Below are 10,000 nucleotides of genomic sequence, written 5' to 3' on the forward strand. Positions count from 1 at the left end.
GGGGGGGGGGGGGAATCCAAAATGGCAGCAAGGGAGGCAAAGAAAACTTCTCTCCCTTTTTTTTTTTTTTTTTTTTTACCACGTTGAAAATGTTCGGCCGGACGTAGCATCCCGGGTCATCGAAGACTGCAACACGACACACGCGCGCTTTATTTTTTGCCCGTTTCGTTAAATGTGCATTTTATCCAGCGAATATATCTTTTAAACCCAACGGGGAAAGGGGAAGGAATAGCTTAGTGTCCCGGTGTCCGTAATCGTTAGGTCCAAATTCAAGATACACGTCAGCCAACCCGGATAACCTGTTAATCATTTTCTCAACGGTGAGAGCCGGATCGTAGGAATTAGGGCCACACACACACACACACACACACACACACACACACGCACATACACAGACACTGCCTCAGCCCGCCTGAGTTGGGGGCCCACCGAGGCGCCCCGAACCCACAGCCGTCACAGTAATCAGGACGAGAAGTGAGAAGTGAGGACTGAAGAGTGAGCGCCGAGGAAGTGTCAACAGAGACACACGCCGCGCTCTCGGCTCGCGGGCCCAGATTAAACTGATAGCTCATTGCCGGTGACATAATTTAGATTAATGGCGGCCACGATCCGTCGGATGAGTGCCGGGGGTGAGGGAGTCGGGGGGGGGGGTGGAGGTGTGGGGGGCGAGGGGGTGAGACTGTCTCGGTGTGTCTGGCTGCCAGTAGGGGATCCCATTACCCAACGCCTACACCTGTTAACAACGCCAATCCCACTCGAATAAACAGCGGTGGGAAGGAAAGAGGGACCAGGAGAGGGAGGTAGAAAAGAGGGGTTGTACAGCGGGAGGTGAGGTCGCTTTCGGAGCAGAGAATAAAGACGGGGAGAGTGAACGGAGGGATGAAGATGTGTTTTCCCTGTTTGGGTTGAGAGGGAGTAGCAACCTCTCGGACATGATGGATGAACCTGGGGCTCTGGAGAGACAAGTTCTCCACTCGCAGCGCGGGGCGCCAAACTGTAGCAAGAGCGACATCTAGCGGCGGAGAGGGGGATGACTTCTGGTAAAACGTTCATTCAAACTGCTGGAAGTTCCATTTTAAAGCTTCAGATTTGCACTTCTTTCGCCGTGTCTTGTTTGTCAAATGAATCAATAAGATAAAATTTAAAAAAAAACGCTGCAGTGGACATAGCCTGTATCCTTGTGATGATTTCAGGAGCACTTTAGGCAATTTTATTAAAGTAGGCCTACAATTCTGCATCGCCCTTTTTTGATGAGCCAAAATACTTCTTAATGAGTAAATCTAATATCTAACAATGTGTATTCTTCAAAAATAATACTATATATGCATATATGCATGATGAGGCCTTGTGCAAAGAATGGTGCCAAAATCTCAAAATCGCAGCGTTATTATAGGACAGATACTTTCTTGTCAGAACTTTTCTCTCTTTCAATTAAATCTAACACTTCCAAGTTGATGGTGACCTGGTGCTTTTGGAAGCGTCGGTCTGCAAGTTTATTTGGCTTTCTCCACTGGCTCGGCCTGCGCTAATTGGCTATTTAGCGTTTGGAGAAGCCAAAGCTCTGATGCTGCTCTGGCGCTGGCTTCATTTTTTTTTTTTCACACTGATTTTGTTTGACCATTTGACCATGCTTTATCATATGTGGGAGTACAGGCGTTACCGAAAACACGGCACTTTAAACATTACTTTCCAAATGTAATATAAAGTTGCATTTTACATAAAACAATTTGAACTTTTGTAACAAAACCCTGGGTCGATTAACTAACAAGTTAAAAATGTGTACGTAATAAACAAAACTTATTTCCGACATACAAGATTATATTGAATTTATTATTATTATTATTATTTGATTTGGGCACTGCCCATTGTTCCAACGGCCCATTATTCCGAAACCCCAGTGATCCGAAAAATGTCTGGTTAGAGATGGTTAAATTTAGGTACAAGCAAGATGGTTACATTTCGGTATGAGGTTCGAGTTGGTTACATTTATGGTTAGGGTTAAGGTGTCGTCCATGTCCAATACATTTTTTCGGACTATTGGGGTTTCTGAATAATGGGCCGTCGGAGCAATGGCATGGCATCGTTTATTTAGCAGTGTTTGAGCTTGGTTGGTCTGGACTCAACTGCTCATCACTCCTGGCGAAGCGTACACAAAACATATGCATGCTTAATGAGCTAGAAATTTTGGGGTGATGAGCTTGAATCCCCCCCCATGGAAAGAAGAGTAGAGCCCAACAGGTAAGAGCAGGGGAGGCGGAGGCAGCAAAGCCAGCAGCAAAGCAGGCAGCAAAGCAGGGGGAGTAGGAGGGATTGGCTACTTAGATAGACCGGCCCATAGAGACGCATGCGTGGCGCCGCCGAGTTGTCTGACGGTACTGGCTCTGCAAGCTACGCCTCATTTATTTACATGATATCGTTTTCTCATTACACGTAGTCCATCCTAATGAGGATGGCATGGATTGTTGGAATATTGTGGGAATACCCAGGTGCTAAAATATATAGACTTTTTGTAGATTTTACCATCCCGTGAGTATCCCGTCATAAATGGCCGACGCAGGAGCTGTACCGAAACATGACTTGCTGAAATGAATGATTAGGTGACAGAAAAAGTGTCCCCATTACGCACGGTGCTTGTTTCGTTCCACAAGGAAACGGAGTAAAATAAAATAACCTACATCTGAAATAAAAACACACTGCTTTGCTGCGTCGTGGGCACAGTCATTACCGTCAGAGAGGGAGTGATCGGGGCGCAGAGCCGGCCCTGTGCGGCTATTTTAGATCGGGGGCTATTTGTAAAACATTCCGGGCTGAAGCCCTGGATGCCAACCCCACTGGTCAAAAACAACAGCTTCATCAAGCACAGATAGTCACCGCTGTGTAAAAATATCCCAATTTGCCACATTCCCCTGACATCTAAGAGTGAGGAGAATAACAAATTCTAGGTTTGATGGGCGATACTCAACAGATCACTTCTTCCCTCTCGACAACTAGCTGCATTTGTCGCCACTCAGACCCTCAAGCAAGACATTTCTATTTGCGTCGTTATGTCCGCACGTCCTTTCTGCTTTTTCCTGGTGGTTTTTATATTCTTTACAAGTTTTTCCTCGACTGCTTTTATCAGAACAGTGTGAAATACGGGGCCCATTGGTTCACTGCACAAGGATAGTTTGTCATTTCTTTCACCAAAAAAGCCAGCGCATCTACTTCATGCAAATACTTTATGTAGAATAAGTAGAATCATCTACAATTGTCCCAAATATCAGATGGGTATAAGCCTTGTTGATCATTATGGGTTGCATTCCTATTCTCTTGATGATTACTCTTGCATTTATACATTTATTCATTGTATAAACCCGTGGATTAAAAATGGAACAACCCACGGTGAGTACACGTGATATTGCTGTAACAATCAAATAAACAGTTGGATTCACTTTCAAGAAACAAATTCATTTTGCAACATATAATGCACATATTGGTACTGAAAGAGCACAACTGGATATAGAAGGCTACAGAAGCTGGTATTTTGGTTGGATTTTCTCTTTACTTTAAAAGTACATGCAGTAGTGAGAAACCGTGGATGTTGGATCGTATGGTTTTTGGCAGCACTACTATTCAGATGGCTGCATGGAAAATATCATTAATACCGTTGCTTAATATGTTGGTCCCTACTTACATTGAGTAAAACTAAAAAAATCTGTACATCCCTATAGTGATTTCACAGTATTGTATATTGGGCAGCTGCAGTATACGTCACACATTTTGACGGTCTTTCTTTGAGCGATGTTAGAGGGAAGTCCCAGAAATCTTGGAACTCATCTCATTGCCTGACTTTCCAGGCTTCTTATATTATTCATTAATGGATTTAATGAATTGCAATTATAATTTAGTGTTGTGCTGCACAGTGTAAAGTGTTGCTAGGACTGCACTAAAAGTTTGGCTTCATCACAGAAAATTTGTTAAAGCACTTGAGAGAAAATGTAACACATGGCTGGAATAATAATAATAATAATAATAATAATAATTCGCTTGCCAACAGTTTTGACTATAACATGGACATAGTCGGTTGAAAACTCAACGTCTTGCACAGGTAACAGCCAATAGAAACACTGCGATAACCTTTCGCTCCCGGTTCGGGTGCTTCTGGATTGCACTCAGAGCTGAATTTGAGACAATAAGTTGAAGTTTCACGCATAGTGGAAAAATGAAGCCGTGGGTAATGAACGTGTCCTCAGTGAAAGGAGAAATGTTTCCACGGGACTCGGCGGAACCCCGTGCGGCTCACTCCGCTTCTCCCGCCTCCCGCCCTCCTCTCGCTCTCTCTACATTGTGTCTTTAACAAGTCACGTCCGTCCAGCAATTATTATGAAATTAAAGCCATTTTCCATGGCGGGTGTTTGCCCCGGTAATAGCCGCTGTAAGATAGGGCCTCATTCATTTAGCGTTTTAGTTCGGCTCAATTCCTGTCGCATTAGGGAAGGAGGCGAAATCAGAGTGTCACTCAGATATTCTGCTTAATGGTTCGGTGATGGCCCCGGCCCTTTTCTTTTTTTTTTTTTTTTTTTTCTTCCTCCCTTTCTGCGATCCTCCTCACCCTATCTCTCCACCAATTACGCTGTTTAATCTATATGTAGATAATGGTGTCCGGGACCCCCGCCCCCCTGCTGAAATGTCAGGTGTGAGAAGGTTATTAGCCAACTTTTAATTACTGTCCATCATTCAGCCGCCAGCACCAGAGATAGGTCCCCTTTTCCGCCTGTCCGCTTATCTGCTCGCGGAATGTTGACTAGAGACATTTAGGAAGACGCCGGGTCTCCGACTTAATATTGCCAATTTTACACTATTAGTGGGACTTAGCGTGGGAGTGCGAAAGGAGGGAGGTGGGAAATGGTGTTGCCGAGCGAGGGTGTCAGGTGTCACATAAGTTTAAGGGAGGATGATTTTAGCGAGGAGGCGCGAAGCGGGAAAAGGCAGAAGCGGGAAAAGGGAACACTGGATACCGGGCAAAAGGTGAACGTCGAAAAAAAACCCTCGGGACTCGGGGGGCGACGCTCTCTTTTATTTGTCCACGTGTCTTTGGTGTCTGGATGAATTACCCGTGTTGTTAAGACGCAGATTTGTCCTGTTGCTCTTCTTGATTGGACCGTTTCTTTCTTCGTCTTCTCTCCCCAATGTTTTGAAAGTCTGCAAACCATTTCGGTGCGATCCCTCCAGACCCGGTGTTAAAGCTTCCATTGTACATTTAAAGATCTCCCAACCCCTGACCCAAATTTTGCCACCCTCGGATTTACCTTCCTCCCTTCCCCTCCCCTCCCCCCCCAAACCCCCCAGCCTCCGCGCTCTTCAATACTTGTCTTGGGGCCCGAAATAACAGGACCGCCCGCCGCTGCCTGGAAGCTGTGTGTGTAACCGTGCGGCAGGTTACTTTGGCCAAACTCGGGACGCAGGAAACGGTGTGAGATTACTGAGCTCTGACACGAAGAATGATAACAATTGCAATGAAAAACCTTCTTTTGTTTTCATTCGAATTATTATTGTTATTTATTTTTTGTAATGACGAGAGAGACATCATCTTGTTAATGTCTTGTCGTTAAATTTCAAGAACCCGATACCAACTGCATTTCCTTTTTGGGAGTTAATAACACTGTTATAACACACACCTTATTGATTGGTGGTAAGTAAATCTGGTATAGCACATACCTATTATTTAAGGGTATATAACACTGTTATAGCACATACCTTATTATTTTAGTGTATATAACACTGTTATAGAACATACCCTATAATTTAATGGTTTATAACACCGTAATAACACACACCTTATCATTTAAGGGTTTATTACACTGTTTTAACACATATCTTATTATTTAAGGGTGTATAACACTGTTGTAACACATACCTTATTATTTAAAGGTTTGTAAAACAGTTATAGTGCATACCTTATTATTTAAGGGTTTATAATATTGTCATAGTACATACCTAATTATTTAAGGGTTTATAGCACTGTTATAACACATACAAATAGTTTAGGGTCAATAACACTGTTATAACACATGCAAATAGTAAAGGGTGAATAACACTGTTATAACATATTGTGTACCTGATTATTTCTGGCTTTCTAACACTATTTAAATGCATATCTTATTATTTTGGGGTTCATTACACTGTTATAACACATACCTTATTATTTACTGGTTAATCACACTGTTATAACAGATACCTCATTATTTTAATGTTAAGAACGCTGCTTTAGCAAATACCTCATTCTTTCATGGTTAATACCACTACTATAACACATGCCTTATTCTTCCAGAGTCAGAGACATTGTTATATCACATACCTTATTCTGATGCCAGTATTCAAAGTTCTCCACTTTTGCATTTTCATTATTCATCATCGCCCCGCGGTCCGGAGATGAGTTACAACGTACAATGTATAAAACGTGTTTTATGAAATACAACTATGGCAGTGAAAGGGAGACAAGTATGTTTATTGGCTGTTTTAGTGGAATGACTCACAGTGTCTTAGGTTTACGTTGAGAATTTGCCAGGACGGGCTCCTGTGATTTGTCTGGGTTTGTTCTGGCTCCGCCTTCTCCAGCTTGGCCTGTATAGTCTCTCTCCCAGTCCTCCCTGTGCTGCATGGGGAGTCATGAATCATCCCAGCCACTGACATACCAACAGTATACATGGTATGTATATGCGCTAAAGCCGAGCTGTTCTTTCAGATGTAATTAATCCAATTCCCATATAAGTTGCTGTATGCTAAAAAAAACAATCTTTCTATTCCATTGGTCGAATGCCGCTAAAATTCCAATCCACACAGCCACTTGTTATATTCCATACCGACCTTCAGGCTTGGAACAGAACTTTTTGGGGTATGATCAGCAGCTACAGCTGCAGAACACACAGTATCTGCTACCTTCCTCATATGCTGCAATAAATAACCACATCAATGTCCATTCTGCAGTAATATCTGCTCCAATGCTTTCATTTGGGCTTGGATAGGCCATTGCCAACAGAAATTGATATTATATTTATATTTTACTACAAGAAAATCATTAAATGTAGCTTTGAGTGCAAATTCGTAAGGTCATGCACACACATATACACCCGAAGACTAGAGCTGTTATTAAGGCCGAGAATTGCTGTCTCTGTGGATTTGCAACATTAAACTCTGGAGGTGTACATAAAAAAAAAAAAAAACACTTCCCTGACTCATCAAACTAAGTTTTCTTTTTCTTCCTTACAATCTTGTTCAGCTCAGAGACGGATTCCTTGGGCGGCGATGTGCGGCTGTTCCAGCAGACATCCTCACTGTGATGGAGGCTCTGGTTACAAAGAGCAGTTCCTCAAGCGCCCTCTCTCACACACACACACACACACACACACACACACACACACACACTTGCAAAAACACAGACACACACACACACACACACACATTCAGACACACCATTCCGTATTCTGATGTGCAAAGTATTCATAGTCGACAGTGACCATTTAAAATACCCATTAACTGGAGAACGTTACGCTGATTTGTGTGTATTTTTCACCCCCAACAACACGCGTTTAACCCGTATTTTGTGTGATATTCAAAACCTTGAGTGGAGCCTCTCACTGGGTCGTGGTTTGAAGGTGGAGGGGTGGGGGTGGGGGTTGGTTGTGGGTGGGGGTGAGGGGGGTGGGGGTGTCCTGTTCTGTAAAAGGTTCTGTGTGTTGAGACTCTCTTCCCTGAGCTCTGTGGTGAATTAGGGCTGACCCGTGAAGACCCCAGGCCCCGCTGCTCCTACCTATGGAAAACCCCGTCATCTGGATCGCATCGGGGCCTAAATGGAGAGCAGGAGCCCTTTGTCTGGCACCAGTGTGGTGTGTGTGTGTGTGTGTGTGTGTGTGTGTGTGTGTGTGTGTGTGTGTGTGTGTGTGTGTGTGTGTGTGTGTGTGTGTGTGCGTGTGTGTGTGCGTGTCTGCACGTGCATGTGTGTGTGTGTGTGTGTGTGTGTGTGTGTGTGTGTGTGTGGTGGTCGCGTGCGCGGGGGCCGCACGTTTGTTTTGACTCTGTTTCTGTGTGTGTCTGCGTGCAGCACGACACCTTGGGAGAGCGCATACAGTTACACATACTGTACATGCAGCAACATACAGCTCCATGACTTTTGGGAAGGAGTTAATGACTTACATGTGCAATTATTTGACATGCCGGTGCAGATTTAACGAAGCCTGTGGAGCTTCCTCCGGCGGACACACTCAGATAGGGAGGGGGGGCGAATGGGGGCGGATGGTTCAAGCAGTCAAACTTACTTGCTCAGTTCAGTCTAGTGACCAAAAGTTCGGCTCCCTTCTGAGTGTCAGTTAAAAACGATCGATTCGATTTCCCGACTCTTCGTTCGTTTGATTCGCTTGGTATAACGCACGGGTGAGCGAGGGAGGACATCCTGTCAACGTTGTGTATTTTCGTGGAATGCAAAGCACAAATCCGTTACATTCCATTGGAATTGCACCAAACGCCTTGACCTTTCTTCCACGTGCATTTAATCGTCAGCCGTTATTTTTCGGTCCACGACTCGCGAGGCGAAGATTTTGCTCGCTCGCTGTCTTGCTCGCTTGTTGGCAACATCTTGTAACCGGGCTGCTTGAGGCACGGATGGACAAACACTTTTGCCCTCGTGACTCCCGAGTCATTTGAAAGATTTGTTCGCTCTGAACCAATCGTTCTTCTTGCATCAGTCTTGCATCGTTATTACCTGCTGTTGCGCCAACCAATGCTGCTCCCTTCACCCACCCTGCATCCACCTTAATTCATGTATGATAATAATACTAATAATACTAATAATACTAATAATACTAATAAAAATAACAATAATAATAATGATTCTAATAATAATAATAATAATAATAATAACATTAAGGGGATTAATTACAAACACACCTTATAATAAACGAAACAGCTTAACTCCAAGGCGTGTTAGAAATACCTGATGCACACACTGCTTTTTTTCCTGCTGCTTTTGCTTTCCTCTGCCCCCGAGGGCGGTTTCACTCATCCTCAGTGCAGCTCTTCAACCTGAGCGTCACCGCCGAGGCCCTCCACCAATCGAGACCTTAGCTCGCACGATTCCAACGACAATGTTCACTTTCAAGTCCATCTTTTGTGGGTACAATAAAGGACGCATGGGTTTTGTTTTTGTAACCGTAATGAACCCCTTTTTTTGAGTGTTGTAATTGAGCGGTTTAACTCACGTGAGTGTCCTTTCACCCTCGTCAACCGGCTTATGATCAAGTCACCATCACAACAGTGTTCTATCGCTTCCTGCGGAGTCATGCTGGTGTCACGTACGATAAAGTGTTGAAACACGAATATTTTGCTTTACTTTTATTTCATTTGAACCTTCATCTGGTAATTCAATATAACCATTGTTTCAAATCATGTCATTTCATGTCCCGGCAACAAATAGTACATACGTTTAATGCCGTCTTGAGTTGTACGAGCGGAGACTTGTGCAAGGTTTGGAAATTCTTACGGCAATGACAAACATTTCTAGTCAGTCAACATAAGCGTCAGCCATGCAGTTTTGAGCTTTGTGAACGCTTGTGTGATGTTGCTGCCCCCTGCTGGATCGCTGTGTGAATGAAAATCAATCATGACGATAAACAGGGGCCTCCGAATCTCTAGTGTATCTTTATAGTAGGTGAGGTGATCTGTAAAATGTGAACGTAATGTGGAATGTCAGTGTGTTTATAGCTATAAAACTCTAAAAGCAAATGTGATGTCAGCACAATTCCAACGGCCAGTCTGGCAAATGTATTTTTATCATGTTTATGGTAATAAACACTTGAGTTTCTCTTATTGGTAAAACGTAAATCTTAACACATTATTAAGGACGTGCGTTTTTTTATTTAAATGTATTCGTATTTTTATTTCGTTTTAAAGCTGTACAAGCTGCGACTTTCCGGTCAATACATTTCCCGAGGAACAAACAAAGCCTGTCAGTTCCTTGGCACACAAC

This window comes from Zeus faber (genome assembly GCF_960531495.2).
Source record: "Zeus faber genome assembly, chromosome: 7".
Taxonomy (NCBI): domain Eukaryota; kingdom Metazoa; phylum Chordata; class Actinopteri; order Zeiformes; family Zeidae; genus Zeus; species Zeus faber.